This window comes from Phyllobates terribilis, unplaced genomic scaffold (assembly GCF_046119375.1).
Source record: "Phyllobates terribilis strain yellow unplaced genomic scaffold, ASM4611937v1 Scaffold_2__4_contigs__length_985480577, whole genome shotgun sequence".
Lineage (NCBI taxonomy): Eukaryota > Metazoa > Chordata > Amphibia > Anura > Dendrobatidae > Phyllobates > Phyllobates terribilis.
The window spans coordinates 506,206,394-506,221,848 of NW_027362762.1; the positions used below are offsets into that span (position 1 = coordinate 506,206,394).

At 44.9% G+C, this 15,455-nt stretch overlaps 1 protein-coding gene across 1 annotated transcript in view; it reads left to right on the top strand.

Annotated features, from left to right (window-relative positions):
- GRIK3 (glutamate ionotropic receptor kainate type subunit 3) overlaps positions 1 to 15,455 on the top strand; it is an 849,506-nt gene that overhangs the window by 407,838 nt on the left and 426,213 nt on the right. The gene's annotated exons all lie outside the window — the stretch shown is intronic.

The following is a 15,455-nucleotide window of genomic DNA, read 5'->3' on the forward strand; positions in this document are numbered from 1 at the left end:
AGAATATACAGACAAGATAGCAGGGGATCACAGCTGATTTTTTCTTTGACGTAAAACATTGTGTAAAAACTTGCAGTGAAACGTTTTACTTCACAAAAAGAATCAGCTGTGATCCCCTGTAGTAATATCTGTATTATCTTTTGCTTCCTCCACTGGCCAGGAGCTGTGGTATGATCAGACCATGTTCCGGTACAGTCAGACACAGCCATTACATAGTACACAGCAGGGGCACATGTTTAAGATTATATCAGCACAGGAACACTTTATTTAACCCAGGGCCGGCGGCGTCAGTACCCGGCGCACCCGGGCAAGTGCCGGGGCACTGAGCAGGCAGGGGGGCCCACTGGCGGTCGCGCACCCCGCTGGGCTATGGGCGGAGGAGAGCGGTGTCAGCGCCCGCCCTTCTCCGCCACTTGCTCAGGGCCCCGGCAGCCGGATACTTACCTCTCCCCGTGCCTCTGCAGATCCGCTGTCTTCATGCTCTGCGCTCCCTGTGACATCTCAGGTCAGAGGGCGTGGTGACGTCTTTTCACCGCGCGCTCCTCTGAGCCGTCACAGGGAGCACAGAGCGGGATGACGACGGCAACGCTGGAGTCCGGACCCGAGCAGCGGGCAGCAGGTGAGGAGGAGGGAGGTGAGTATTTGATTTTTTTTTTTAATGTATGTAGTCATGGGGCATATTATGGGGGGGGGTTAAATCCTGCATGGGGCATTATAAAGAGAGGGGGCGGTGACATCCTGCATGGGGCATTATAGAGAGATGGGGGGTGACATCCTGCATGGGGCATTATAGAGAGGGGGGGTGACATCCTGCATGGGCATTATAGAGAGAGGGAGGGTGACATCCTGAATGGGGCATTATAGAGAGGGGGGGTGACATCCTGCATGGGGCATTATAAAGAGGGGGGGTGACATCCTGCATAGGGAATTATAGAGAGGGGGGGGTGACTTCCTGCATGGGGCATTATAGAGAGGGGGGGTGACATCCTGCATGGGGCATTATAGAGAGAGGGGGGGTGACATCCTGCAATGGGCATTATAGAGAGGGGGGGTGACATCCTGCATGGAGCATTATAGATAGGGGGGGTGACATCCTGCATGGGGCATTATAGAGAGAGGGGGTGACAGCCTGCATGGGTCATTATAAAGAGGGGGGGTACATCCTGCATGGGGCATTATAAAGAGAGGGGGGTGTGACATCCTGCATGGGGCATTATAGAGAGAGGGGGTGACATCCTGCATGGGGCATTATAGAGAAAGGGGGTGACATCCTGCATGGGGCATTATAGAGAGAGGGGGTGACATCCTGCATGAGGCCTTATAAAGAGGGTGGTACATCCTGCATGGGGCATTATAAAGAGGAGGGGTGACAGCCTGCTTGGGGCTTTATAAGGTGGGGAACAGCCTGCATGGGGCATTATAATGGGGGATGAGGGAACAGCCTGCATAGTGCATTATGTGGGGAGAACAGTCTGCATGGAGCATTATAAGGGGGGGGGGCAGCCTGTATGGGGCATTATGTGGCGGGTAACAGCTTGCATGAAGCATTATAAGGGGGGGACAGCCTGTATGGGGCATTATGTGGGGGGTAACAGCCTGCATGCAGCATTATATGGGGGCCAGTATCCTGTATGGAGCGTTATAAGGGGACCAGTATCCTGTATGGAGCGTTATATGGGGGCCAGTATCCTGTATGGAGCTTTATAAGGGGACCAGTATCCTGTATGGAGCGTTATATGGGGGCCAGTATCCTGTATGGAGCTTTATAAGGGGACCAGTATCCTGTATGGAGCGTTATATGGGGGCCAGTATTCTGTATGGAGCCTTATATGGGGGCCAGTATTCCGTATGGAGCCTTATATGGAGGCCAGTATTCTGTATGGGGCCCAAGTATTCCGTATGGAGCCTTATATGGGGGCCAGTATTCCGTATGGGGCCTTATATGGGGGCCAGTATTCCATATGGGGCCTTATATGGGGGCAGTATTCCGTATGGGGCCTTATATGGGGGCCAGTATTCCGTATGGGGCCTTATATGGGGGCCAGTATTCTGTGTGGAGCGATTCACTGGTTTCTGAGCTATTGTGAAATTTACAATAGATATTGGAATAATAATAACTCCCACAATTGGATGTGTCTAAATAAAATGTTCCGGTGCTGAGATAATCTTAAAAATGTTCCCCTGTGTAATGGATGTGTCAGACCTTACAGGGACATGGTCTGATCATACCATAGCTCCTGGGCAGGGGAGGAAGCGAAAGAGTATACAGACAGGATAGCAGGGGATCACAGCTGATTTTTTCTTTGACGTAAAACATTGTGTAAAAACTTGCTGTGAAACGTTTTACTTCACAAAAAGAATCAGCTGTGATCCCCTGTAGTAATATCTGTATTATCTTTTGCTTCCTCCACTGGCCAGGAGCTGTGGTATGATCAGACCATGTTCCGGTACAGTCATGCACAGCCATTACACAGTACACAGAAGGGGCACATGTATAAGATTATCTCAGCACAGGAACACTTTATTTAACCCAGGGCCGGCGGCGTCAGCACCCGGCGCACCCGGGCAAGTGCCGGGGCCCTGAGCAGGCAGGGGGGCCCACTGGCGGTCGCGCACCCCGCTGGTCTATGGGCGGAGGAGAGCAGTGTCAGCGCCCGCCCTTCTCCGCCGCTTGCTCAGGGCCCCGGCAGCCGGATACTTACCTCTCCCCGTGCCTCTGCAGATCCGCTGTCTTCCTGCTCTGCGCTCCCTGTGACGTCTCAGGTCAGAGGGCGCGGTGACTTCTTTCCACCGCGCGCTCCTCTGAGCCGTCACAGGGAGAACAGAGTGGGATGACGCCGGCAACGCTGGAGTCCAGACCCGAGCAGCGGGCAGCAGGTGAGGAGGAGGGAGGTGAGTATTTGATTTTTTTTTTAATGTATGGAGGCATGTGGCATAATATGGGGGGGGTGAAATCCTGCATGGGGCATTATAAAGAGAGGGGGGTGACATCCTGCATGGGGCATTATAGAGAGGGAGGGTGACATCCTGCATGGGGCATTATAGAGAGGGGGGTGACATCCTGCATGGGGCATTATAAAGAAGTGGGGTGACATCCTGCATAGGGCATTATAGAGAGAGTGGGGTGACATCCTGCATGGGGCATTATAGAGTGAGGGGGGGACATCCTGCATGGAGCATTATAGAGAGGGGGGTGACATCCTGCATGGGGCATTATAGAGAGAGGGGGTGACAGCCTGCATGGGGCATTAAAAAGAGGGGGGGTACATCCTGCATGGGGCATTATAAAGAGAGGGGGGTGTGACATCCTGCATGGGGCATTATAGAGAGAGGGGGGTGATATCCTGCATGGGGCATTATAGAGAAAGGGGGTGACATCCTGCATGGGGCATTATAGAGAGAGGGGGTGACATCCTGCATGAGGCCTTATAAGGAGGGGGGTACATCCTGCATGGGACATTATAAAGAGGAGGGGTGACAGCCTGCATGGGGCTTTATAAGGTGGGGAACAGCCTGCATGGGGCATTATAAGGGGGGATGAGGGAACAGCCTGCACAGTGCATTATGTGGGGGGAACAGACTGCATGGAGCATTATAAGGGGGGGGACAGGCTGTATGGGGCATTATGTGGCGGGTACCAGCCTGCATGAAGCATTATAAAGGGGGGACAGCCTGTATGGGGCATTATGTGGGGGGTAACAACCTGCATGCAGCATTATATGGGGGCCAGTATCCTGTATGGAGCGTTATAAGGGGACCAGTATCCTGTATGGAGCGTTAAATAGGGGCCAGTATCCTGTATGGAGCTTTATAAGGGGACCCGTATCCTGTATGGAGCGTTGTACGGGAGCCAGTATCCTGTATGGAGCTTTATAAGGGGACCAGTATCCTGTATGGAGCGTTATATGGGGGCCAGTATTCTGTATGGAGCCTTATATGGGGGCCAGTATTCCGTATGGAGCCTTATATGGAGGCCAGTATTCTGTATGGGGGCCAAGTATTCTGTATGGGGGCCAAGTATTCCGTATGGAGCCTTATATGGGGGCCAGTATTCCGTATGGGGCCTTATATGGGGGCCAGTATTCCATATGGGGCCTTATATGGGGGGCAGTATTCCATATGGGGCCTTATATGGGGGCCAGTATTCCATATGGGGCCTTATATGGGGGCCAGTATTCCGTATGGGGCCTCATATGGGGGCCAGTATTCCGTATGGGGCCTTATATGGGGGCCAGTATTCTGTGTGGAGCGATTCACTGGTTTCTGAGCTATTGTGGAATTTACAATAGATATCGCTCAGGTAATGTAAGAAGTGAAATCTTTGCATTGTACTATATATATATATTTCTCTGTGGTATCTGTGCATCATGAATCGTGGTATGTATTAAAGGGGCTCACTGAGACTCTTTCGCCCGGGGCCCAGAAAAACCTGGAGCCGGCCCTGACTTAACCCATTAATGACCTTGGGTCTTTCTGTTTTTGTGTTTTCATTTTTTGCTCCCCTTCTTCCCAGAGCCAGACCTTTTTTAATTTTTGTTCAATATGGCTATTTGAGGGCTTATTTTTTGCGGGACGAGTTGTACTTTTAAATGCCATCACTGGTTTTACCATATCATGTGCTGGAAAACAGGAAAAAAATTCCAAGTGCGGTGAAATTGCAAAAAAAATGCAATTCCACAGTTGTTTTTTGTGTCCTTTTTTACCACGGTCACTGATTGCTAAAACTGACCTGCCATCCTTATTCTCCAGGTCATTACGAGTTTGTAGACACCAAACATGTATAGATTATTTTTTATTTAAGTGGTGAAAAAAAAAATCCAAAGTTTGCTTTAAAAATTTTTTAAAAAAAAGCCATTTTCCGAGACCCGTAGCGTCCCCATTTTTCGGGAACTGGGGCCGGGTGAGGGCTTATTTTTTGCGCTGTCATTTTTATTGATACCATTTTGGGGTATATCCGATGTTTTGATCGCTCGTTATTGCATTTTATTGCAATGTTGCAGCGACCAAAAAAAAGTAATTTCTTGCATTTAGAATTTTTTTTTCTTACGCCGTTTACCGATTGGATTAATTCTTCTTTTATATTATATATCGGGCGATTCTGAACGCGGCGATACCAAATATGTGTATGTGGTTTTTTTTTTATTATTTTACTTTGAATGGGGTGAAAGGGGGGTGATTTAAACTTTTATATTTTTTTTATATTTTTAAAAACATTTTTTTACACTTTCTGCATGCTTCATTAGTCTCCATATGAGACTAGAAGCAGCAGTTGTCTGATGAGCAGATCGCTTGTATGCAGCAGAAATGCTCACTTGCTATGAGCGCTGACCACTAGGTGGCGCTCATAGCAATTGAGACATGACAACAACAGGCGTCTGCTGCAGACACTGGGTTGTCATGCCCACCCATTGGTGACCCGCGATCACGTGACGGGGTCACCGATGGGCGCGGCTTAGGAAGCGCTTCCCGGAAGCGCGAGTTAAATGCCGCTGTCAGAGAGTCAGGGAGCTGTCAGGGAGCCCCCGCTGAACCGGCCTTTCTGACCTGGTGCGTACTATTACTGACCAGGTCGGAAAGGGATCAAACACATCCAATTGTGAAATGTATTATTATTTCAAGATCTATTGATTAAAATCAACTTTTGTTCGTGGGAAAACCCCTTTAATGAAATTTGTGATTTCACACAAAGTTGATTTGCGGTTTGCACGTCACAATTTTCCATACTGCTAAAGCAGCAAAGAGTGGGCTAATGTCATTTTATGTTGCTGCTTTGGCTTCACCATAATGCCCTGTAGCTATGACATTTAGTAGATTAACATATTTTGTACAGCAGTGGTCAGTACCTGAGCTATCACAGATTATCGGTTCCCAGGGAGCACAGTTTGTACGGCAGTTTTGTTTTCCATCCCCAGAGTCACTGGGTAAGTCTCTGTCTCCTGTAGAGTGTAAGCTCTTATGATCAGCGGGGTCTTCTTTCTCTCTAGCTGTTCCATAGAATGTAAGCTCTTTTAGTCAGCAGGGTCCTCTCTTTCTCTCTCTCCTGTACAGTGTAAGCTCTTTTAACTCTGTTCTACATACAGTATTTTCAAAAGTTGTCAGGTTCAGCTATGAAATGAGCCATTTCTTAATGATTTTGACCTCCTGAATTCAAAGCAGACAGTGAAAATATTTAGTTGACGCTTGTTTCAATGATATCAAAGACGCTTCCTTTTACTGCTAAATATAATTAATGCATAAAAGTTTCAGTACAGTCATGGCCAAAAGTTTTGAGAAAAAATATATTTTCACATGATCTGCTGGTCTCTGGTTATTATGAGTGTTTGTCTGCTGTTTATATCACATACAGAAATATAATTGCAATCATATTATGAGCACCAATAGGTTATATTGACAGTTAGAATGAGTTAATGCAGCAAGTCAATATTTGCAGTGTTGCCCCTTCTTCTTCAAGACCTCTGTAATTCTCCCTGGCATGCTCTCAATCAACTTTTGGACCAAATCCTGACTGATAGCAGTCCATTCTTGCATAATCAATGCTTGCATTTTGCCAGAATTTGTTGGTTTTTGTTTGTCCACCCGTCTCTTGATGATTGACCACAAGTTCTCAATGGGATTAAGATCTGGGGAGTTTCCAGGCCATGGACTCAAAATCTCTATGTTTTGTTCCATGAGCCATTTAGTTATCACCTATGCTTTATGGCAAGGTGCTCCATCATGCTGGAAAATGCATTGTTGGGCGCCAAACTGCTCTTTGACAGTTGGGAGAAGTTGGTCTTGGAGGACATTCTGGTACCATTCTTTATTCATGGCTGTGTTTTTAGGCAAGACTGTGAGTGAGCCGATTCCCTTGGCTGAGAAGCAACCCCACACTTGAATGGTTTGAGGATGCTTTACAGTTGGCATGAGACAAGACTGGTGGTAGCGCTCACCTCTTCTTCTCCGAATAAGCAGTTTTCCAGATGTCCCAAACAATCGAAAAGGGGATTCATCAGAGAAAATGACTTTGCCACAGTCCTCAGCAGTCCACTCCCTGTACCTTTTGCAGAATATCAGTTGGTCCCTGATGTTTTTTCTGGAGAGAAGTGGCTTCTTTGCTGCCCTCCTTGAAACCAGCCCTTGCTCAAAGAGTCTCCGCCTCACAGTGCGTGCAGAAGCACTCACACCAGCCTGCTGCCATTCCTGAGCAAGCTCGGCACTGCTGGTAGTCCGATCCCGCAGCTGAAACAGTTTTAAGATACGGTCCTGGCGCTTGCTGGTCTTTCTTGGGCGCCCAGGAGCCTTTTTGACAACAATGGAAGCTCTCTCCTTGCAGTTCTTGATGATGCGATAGATTGTTGACTGAGGTGCAATCTTTGTAGCTGCGATGCTCTTCCCTGTTAGGCCATTTTTGTGCAGTGCAATGATGGCTGCACGTGTTTCTTTAGAGATAACCATGGTTAACTGAAGAGAAGCAATGATACCAAGAACCAGCCAACTTTTAAACTGTCCAGTGATGTCATTCTTACTTAATCATGACTGATTGATCGCCAGCCCTGTCCTCATCAACACCCACACCTGTGTTAATGGATCAATCACTAAAACGATGTTAGCTGCTCCTTTTAAGTCAGGACTGCAATGATGTTGAAATGTGTTTTGGGGGTTAAAGTTCATTTTCTGGGCAAATATTGACTTTGCAAGTACAGTAATTGCTGTTAAGCTGATCACTCTTTGACATTCAGGGGTATATGCAAATTGCCATTACAAAAAATGAAGCAGTAAACTTTGGAAAAATTACTATTTGTCTCATTCTCAATACTTTTGGCCATGACTGTACTTTGAAGCATTATTATTTTTGAAAATAAAGATGCAGAATATTTTGTTATGCCAATCTTCTGATATTTATTAAGAGGAAATTTAGCAACAATTCAAATAATTGAAACATGTCTAAACAGTATTGCAAATTATAAACAGTCACAGACATTGCACTACAAAATTTGGTCCTCATTCAGTGACAACTCTTTTTTGCTTGTCTCTTGTTCTCCTGTTTCAGATTATCTCTTACAATTGTACAACAGTAATCTGCGAGCATTGATGGATTCCATTTTCTTTGATATCTTTTCTCCATACCCACAATATCTTGATGAAATCTCTCACCATGCTAATCACTCACTGTTCTGCAGTTTGGTGGAAAAAAGTCCAGATGCGAATGAAAGAAATGAATCTTTAAGGACATGTTACAGCCAGGATTCTTATATGTTTTGAGGAGATTTTCCACCAAATCTTCAGTTATCTGCTCTTGAGATTCCCCAAAAATTAGGTACCACTAATGCGAATGCTACCCATGCAGCCTTTTACTTGCCCTGCAATAAACCAATAAACTCCTCATCTTGAAGAAGCTTACAAATCTGAGGTCCAATAAAGACTTCTTCCTTTATTTTTGCTTCGCTCAACCTTAGAAATTTATCCAAGAGATATTGCCTTTACAAAGTTATTCATTGATTAATTGATGTGCAATGGTGGTAACTAGTGATGAGCAAGCACTTAAATGCTCGGGTCGAGCAAATCATAGTGCTCGGGTGCTCGACCCGAGTAACAAGCCCAATGTAAGTCAATGGGAAACTCGAGCATTTTTACGGCGCCCCCACCGGAGGTCTGGAGGGGCCTAAAAATTTGTCAAATCGAAGGAAACAGTGCTCAAATTACATGGGAAGAGCATGAGGAAAAATCTCTGACTCCCAGGTAACTGCTGTCAACAATGTTGTCAGAGTATTACAGCACTTTTAAAGACTGACAATAAAACATACAAAAATGAAGCCAAAATGAATTTTCCTGGAAAAAAATGTTAAGAAACAATCTTTCCAGGGTAATGACTTATATAAACTGCTCAAAAAAATAAAGGGAACACTCAAATAACACATCCTAGATCTAAATGAATGAAATATTCTCATTGAATACTTTGTTCTGTACAAAGTTGAATGTGCTGACAACAAAATCACACAAAAATCATCAATGGAAATCAAATTTATTGACCAATCGACGCCAGTATTTGGAGTCACCCTCAAAATTAAAGAGGAAATACACACTACAGGCTGATCCAACTTTGATGTAATGTCCTTTAAACAAGTCAAAATGAGGCTCAGTATTGTGTGTGGCCTCCACGTGCCTGTATGACCTCCCCACAATGCCTGGGCATGCTCCTGATGAGGATGCGGGTGGTCTCCTATGGGATCTCCTCCCAGACCTGGACTAAATCATCCGCCAACTCCTGGACATTCTGTGCTGCAACGTGACATTGGTGGATGGAGCGAGACATGATGTCCCAGATGTGCTCAATCGGATTCAGGTCTGGGGAACGGGTGGCCCAGTCCATAGCTTCAATGCCTTCACCTTTCAGGAACTGCTGACACACTCCAGCCACATGAGGTCTGGCGTTGTCCTGCATTAGGAGGAAACCAGGGCCAACCGCACCAGCATATTGTCTCACAAGGGGTCTGAGGATCTCATCTCGGTACCTAATGGCAGTCAGGCTACCTCTGGCGAGTACATGGAGGGCTGTGCGGCCCTCCAAAGAAACTCCACCTCACACCATTACTGACCAACTGCCAAACCGGTCATGCTGAAGGATGTTGCAGGCAGCAGATCGCTCTCCACGGCGTCTCCAGACTCTGTCACGTCTGTCACATGTGCTCAGTGTGAGCCTGCTTTCAGCTGTGATGAGCACAGGGCGTCAGTGGCAACTTTGCCAATCCTGGTGTTCTGTGGCAAATGCCAAGCATCCTGCACGGTGTTGGGCTGTGAGCACAACCCTCATCTGTGGACTTTGGGCCCTCATACCACCCTCATGGAGTCGATTTCTAACTGTTTGTGCAGACACATGCACATTTGTGGCCTGCTGGAGGTCATTTTTCAGGGCTCTGGCAGTGCTCCTCCTGTTCCTCCTTGCACAAAGGAGGAGGTAGCGGTCCTGCTGCTGGGTTGTTGCCCTCCTATGGCCCCCTCCATGTCTCCTGCTGTACTGGCCTGTCTCCTGGTAGCGCCTCCAGCCTTTGGACACTACGCTGACAGACACAGCAAACCTTCTTGCCACAGCTCGCATTGATGTGCCATCCTGGTTGAGCTGCACTACCTGAGCAACTTCTGTGGGTTGTAGAGTCCGTCTCATGCTACCACGAGTGTGAAAGCACAACCAACATTCAAAAGTGACCAAAACATTAGCCAGAAAGCATTGGTACTGAGTTGTGGTCTGCTGTCCCCACCTGCAGAACCACTCCTTTATTGAGTGTGTCTAGATAATTGCCAATAATTTCCATCTATTGTCTATTCCATTTACACAACAGCATGTGAAATTGATTGTCAATCAGTGTTGCTTCCTAAGTGGACAGTTTGATTTCACAGAAGTTTGATTTACTTGGAGTTATATTCTGTTGTTTAAGTGTTCCCTTTATTTTTTTGAGCAGTGTATAAGGCAAAATAAATAACCAAAAACAAAATTCCTCCTTGGGCTATGTTCACACGTCGAGTTTTTGATGCGTTTTTGCACTTTTGCATTTCTTTCAATGGTGAAAAATACATTTACCATTATAAGTCATTTTAACATTTTACTACCTTATCTAGCAATGTGGTGTTTGAGACATGATCAGACACATCCAGAATGAACACTCATTTCCAGCTGATAATACCATCTAGCACCAGTCCCTATTTTAAAAGCAGCTAACAGCGTTATTAATAGGTAATAGTTTTTTTTTTAGCACAGAGTATAATACAATAATCCCTGAATAAATACCTGTAAGACGCTATCCCAAATGCTATAGGTCACCCGTACACGAATCTCAGATAATAGAGGTAATATAGTACAATAGAAAATAGAATTTAACTGGCTCGAAAGAAGGTTTTTTGGTACGTTGCATCACTAAACTGTGAAAGAATGCAAGAAACCCTGTCTGCTTTCATCAATTTCTAATTACAGATCACCGTTAAAAATTATGAATCGGTCAACGAATGCATGGAAAAAATCTATCAAGTTATAGATTGTTGTAGGGATGTATGTGACCAGAATGAACACTCCTTATCAACTGATAATACCATTAATCTAGCATTATCAATAGGGAATAGATTTTTTATTTCAGCACAAAGTATAATACAATAATCCCTGACTAGATGCCTGTATGACGCTGTCCCTACTACTTTAGGTCACCCGTACAAGAATCTCAGATAAGAGAGGTAATATTGTACACTAAAAAAACATTTTTAACCGGCCCCAAAAAGTTTTTTTTGGACGTGACAACAACAAACTGTGAAGGGACATAAGCAATTCTGCCTGCTTTCATGAATTTGTGAGTAATTATCACAGTTAAAAAATACAAATCGGTCTAGGTGTGCATGGAGATTATCAAGTAATGTACTGTGGAAGAGATGTATTTGATGACAATGAACAACACTCATCTCCAGCTGATGATACCTTGCACCTGTCCCTATTGTAAATGCAGCTAACAGCGGTATCAATAGGGAATAAAATCAATTTTTTTTGCAGCAGTACACAGTATGAGGCAATAATACCTGGCTGGATTTGTGTAATACACTATCTATACTGTGATAGCACATCTGTAAACAAATTTCAGATAAGAGAGGTAATATTGTAGAATATTGAATCGATTTGAATTGGCTTTCCCATTATTAAGGAGTGGGTCTCCTATATTGTTATTGCATATATATTGTACGCACTAAAAACCATCTCTGTCAAAACGCTAGAGGCCAGGACCTTCAAGGCGTAGAGAGACATTTCATGCCAGCTTGGATACCCAATAGTTATAAAGCACAGAGGAATTACGGAGGACGCTGGTATGGTCGGCAAGGTACTCATTAAGCATCTTCCAAAACTTTTCCCTCCTTGTCAGAGTACAGGGCTTGGGCTCTGGTAGGGGCTTAGAAAACTGTCCCAGACCTTTGACAGTGTTCCCCTGACTGCTGCATCGTATTTGTGTCTTCCTTGCCTGTACTCCTTGGTTGTCCAACAAACTGTGTCCTCTGCTGCCAGCATTTTCAGATTGCAATTATTTTAATAATTCTTCAACAAGGGCCTTCGGGTACTGCAACATTTTATTAGACTTCTTTGCCATGGGAAGGAGAGATAGAAATTTCTCCTTGTAGCATCTGTCTAGAAGTGTGATCTACCAGTAATTAGTCTTGGCCTAAATGCATTCAACGTGAGGGTCACGGGAAAGGTAGTGGAACATAAATATAGCCATGTGTGTCAGACTGCCAACAGCCAAAGAAAGAAAGAAATTACAAAGCTTCTTCTATACTTTAAAATGCTAAACATGTACAGTAGACGGATAGCACACGGATGACTTATGGATGCCATCTGTGTGCTGAATACGTTTTTCACAGACCCATAGACTTGTATCTACACTCCCTGACAGAAGTTATGTCGCTTATCCATGTTATGTAAATAAAAGCTTATAACCTGACGTCAAATTCATCCATTGGTTTTATAAATTACTCTTTTGAAAGCTGAAACCCTCCCAAATTTGGTTTAGGTTAAGAAAATAAATTGGCATCAATGATGAAATATTGATCATTTAATGAACACAGAATGGTCAGATTTTGGCAAGACAAAAGTTTTGTTGCCTGGTCATATAATGCACCCAATCCTAGTTTACATCCCCACCAGTGCTCAGTAAAAGATCGGTTAATTGGTGGGTGTGTCTGAAAAGAAACCCAGCACCCCAGACCTTCACTTGAACTGCAACTTGAGCTCTGACAACATGCCAAAAATCCACCCTGCGACCAAAGCCTTGATTATCAAGAGGCTGAAGACCAGATCCACTGCAGAGGTGGCTGGCACCTTTAATGTGTCTCAGCGTCAAGTACAAAGAATTGAAAAAAGATATGAAGAGACTGGAGATGTGCTTGACAAGCCCAGGTCCGGCAGACCCCGCAAGACAACTGCTCAGGAGGAACGTTTGTTGGTGGGAAAATCCAAAGCAAGCCCCTCTTCCACTGCAGCAGAGCTCCAACAGGCCTGGTCACCTCAAGTCCCTGTGTCAACTAGAACAGTTTGTAGGATTCTGTCTCGAAATGGCCTCCATGGTCGAGACAGACATCAGTGCCCAGAAGCCAGCACTAAACAAAAGGCAAATAAAAAAACGTGTGGCATTTGCAAAGTCCCACAGCCTGCTAAACAGATGGAAGCTGGAAAAGTGGCAGAAGATGGATTTCTCTGATGAATCTTCAGTAGAATTACACCACAGCCACCGCAAATACTGCAGGAGACCTACTGGAGCCCGTATGGATACAAAATACACCCAGAAAACAGTTAAATTTGGCGGTGGAAAGATCATGGTCTGGGGTTACATTCAGTATGGGGGTGTGTGAAACATTTGCAAGGTGGAAGGCAATGTCAATAGCCTAAAATATCATGAAGTATTAGCTACCTCTTACATTCCAAATCATAAAAGGGGTCAAATTCTGCAGCAGGATGGTGCTCCATCTCATACATCCATCTCTACAACAAAGTTCCTCCAGGCAGAAAAGATCAAGGTGCTCAAGGACTGGCCAGCCCAGGCACCAGACATGAACATCATTGAGCATGTTTGGGGTAGGATGAAAGCGGAAGCTTGAAAGACAAAACCAAAGAATCTAGATGAACTCTGGGAGGCATGTAAGACTGCATTCTCTGCTATTCCTGATGACTTCATTAATAAATTGTATGAATCATTGTTGAACCGCATGGATGCAGTCCTTCAAGCTCATGGAAGTCACACAAAATATTAAATATGACTCTAATAGCACCACAACCTAATTCACCAATGTTATGCAACATATATTTGTATTTTAAGATAATTATTTGTTTGAATATCACATTACTTTCTGTGGGCGACAAAACTTTTGTCTTGCCAAAATCTGACCATTCTGTGTTCATTAACTGATCAATATTTCAGCATTGATGCCAATTTATTTTCTTAACCTAAACCAAATTTGGGAGGGTTTCAGCTTTCAAAAGATTAATTTATAAAACCAATGGATGAATTTAACATCAGGTTATAAGCTTTTATTTACATAACATGGATAAGCGACATAACTTCTGTCAGGGAGTGTATGCTGCCAATAAAAAACAGATAATGTCTCCATGTGTTTTGCATAGACACACAGTTAGGTTATAATGTGTATCTGTAGGATTCATGAAGAAAATGGACACCACACGTACTGGAAACATGGATGTGTGAAGGAGGACTTATATTTAGGCATCACTTACATTTTTGCTATACTGCAAGTTGACACTGACATGCTAAAGGTCCTAAAGGTCCTAAAGGTGTGCAATATGCGCTCAGTTAATATTATGCTCTACTTGCTGTTTCCAGCGGTCGTCACGTGATCTTTCACATGCGTTTTGCAGACTTGTGGTCATGTGACGACTGACATTCCTTCTACTTCTCTCTTTGTTCTAATTTTCAGTTGAGATAAGCATCAATCGTCACATGACCACAAGTCTGCAAATCGCATGTAGGCGATCACACGATGACCGCTGGAATCAGCAAGTAGAGTGATATCCTAACAGAGTGCCTATTACACACCTTTAGGACTCAGCCTGCCAGTGTCAACTTGCAGATATTAAAATACAGGGGAACAACTGTTAGTCTAGGGCAGCAAAGCAGGGAGAAGCTTCTGGGGAGCAGACTCTTCAGCTAGTCATTATAGTCGCTGGACGTATATTACATGTATGTTTATCTGAAAAGCGGCAGCATCAGAGTAAAACATACACAACTGAAATAAATGTGATGGCTCTGTCACCACTGTGGATGTAATGTGGAGGACTTGTAACGGCTCTGTCACCACTGTGGATGCAATGTGGGGGACATGTGATGGCTCTGTCACCACTATGGATGTAATGGGGGGACATGTGATGGCTCTGTCACCACTGTGGATGTAATGTGGGGGACATGTAATGGCTCTGTCACCACTGTGGATGTAATGTGGGGGACATGTGACGGCTCTGTCACCACTATGGATGTAATGTGGGGGACATGTGACAGCTCTGTCACCAATCGGATGTAATGTGGGGACATGTGATGTCTCTGTCACCATTGTGGATGTAATGTGGGGGACATGTAATGGCTCTGTCACCACTGTGGATGTAATGTGCGAGTCATGTAATGGCTTTGTCACCACCGTGGATGTATTGTGGGGGACATGGAGCTCTATCACCATTGTGGATGTGATGTGTATATGATTGGTGCCGCAGTTCTACAGACGAGAGGATGAGGATCACTGCTCTGTCACTCCCAATGCTGGAATGAATGACAGAGTGTCAGTGCTGGGGCAGATCACTAACAGCCAATGAGTGTACATTGGGCGGGCAGAGGGTAGGGCTGAACACTGAGGCAGGGGGCAGGGCTACCTCTGGCTGTAAGCTTAGAAAAAAAGCCCAGAGAGCTACCTGGTCTGGAGAGCTGCATGTAAACAAATTGGATGCAGGA